The sequence below is a fragment of the Orycteropus afer genome, unplaced genomic scaffold, assembly GCF_000298275.1.
Source record: "Orycteropus afer afer isolate SDZICR_OR568_19922 unplaced genomic scaffold, OryAfe1.0 scaffold00188, whole genome shotgun sequence".
Taxonomy (NCBI): Eukaryota; Metazoa; Chordata; class Mammalia; order Tubulidentata; family Orycteropodidae; genus Orycteropus; species Orycteropus afer.
The window spans coordinates 3,339,698-3,340,925 of NW_006921775.1; the positions used below are offsets into that span (position 1 = coordinate 3,339,698).

A 1,228-nucleotide genomic window follows, 5' to 3' on the forward strand; every position below is an offset into this window, starting at 1 on the left:
GCTTAGCTGGTGTTACTTCCTCAGAAGAGCCTTTCAACTGTTGGATAGTATCTAGGGTCATTTTTATAAGCATTCATAGCTTAAACTTTGTTGTAGTGCTGTTAAAATTTTTAGTGATATATTTGTTTGACAATTTGATTATTTTATGTACCCTTCTCTAAATAGTAAGCCCTTTGAAGTCAAGGTGGTCTGATTTGTTCACAACATGTGCCTAGTACCTGGAACAGTGGCAGATCTACTCTGTTGATATTGGATTAATGTGTATTGTATATATGGCTGGCTGGCTTGTTGATGTTTGGCTAGGTGGGTGGATGGATATACTGATGGATAGATGGGTAGATGGATGACTCAAGAGGAAGTTGATTGAATGCATGAATAAAAGAATAAAGCCAAACCTTTCAAAGCAGTGACCTCTGGTTATTCAGAAACATGAGAAGTTTATCCTGGTTCTTCCTTTTCTTGCCCAACCTCTGGTGCATGCTTTGTTCCTCCAATCTTCCATCACCCCTGAATACCTTATTCCTGTGTGTCTTTGCATTACCAGAGGCAAAACCTGGTGCTGGTATCTAGTGTTGCATGATGAATTTGTATTTTTAGTTCAGAATTTCCCATCCTCTTTTCTCTTAATCCAGCAATGCTGGGGAGCCTTCAGCACAGTGATGCTATACATTTTTGGCAGTAACACTGCCTAAGGGCGTCTGTGGGCAGGACACAGCCCTGAGTAATAAACAGGAGTGAGAACATTAGCATCCATGCGTCCTAAGATCAGCTATTTTTCTGAGGGCTTTTTTTCATTTTTTTCCAGTGGTTAGTTTTGATCCTCTGCTTCCATTCAGTAAGCATCAAAGGTGATACTTATCTTTTTTGATGTGATACAGTAGGAAACAGTCCTTGTTACCTTTAGAGGGCTCTTACCAAAGAGAAGTACTAGGTTCTCTTGATCTGCGAATGTAGACTTTTCATGCTGCTATATATGACCTCAGAGGAACGTGAGGTCAAACCTCAAAGAGTCAGCATTATCTGCTGTTCTCTTTGCCTTTCTTGTGGCAAATAAGGATCATGTGCCTCTCGTGCCTGCCTTCCTGAGAAACATGAATGCATGCTTATAATATCACTGCCCTATGGTGCTGACCAAAAGCCCAGAAAGGTTTGTAAGTCATCCAGGATTAGGGATGCAACTTTATTAAATACATAAATACAGCTTCCTTCCTTTTTTTTTTTTTTTTTT

At 39.8% G+C, this 1,228-nt stretch overlaps 1 protein-coding gene across 1 annotated transcript in view; it reads left to right on the plus strand.

Moving 5' to 3' along the window:
• Nucleotides 1-1,228, plus strand: part of CLSTN2 (calsyntenin 2) — a 746,211-nt gene that overhangs the window by 9,370 nt on the left and 735,613 nt on the right. The window lies entirely within an intron of this gene.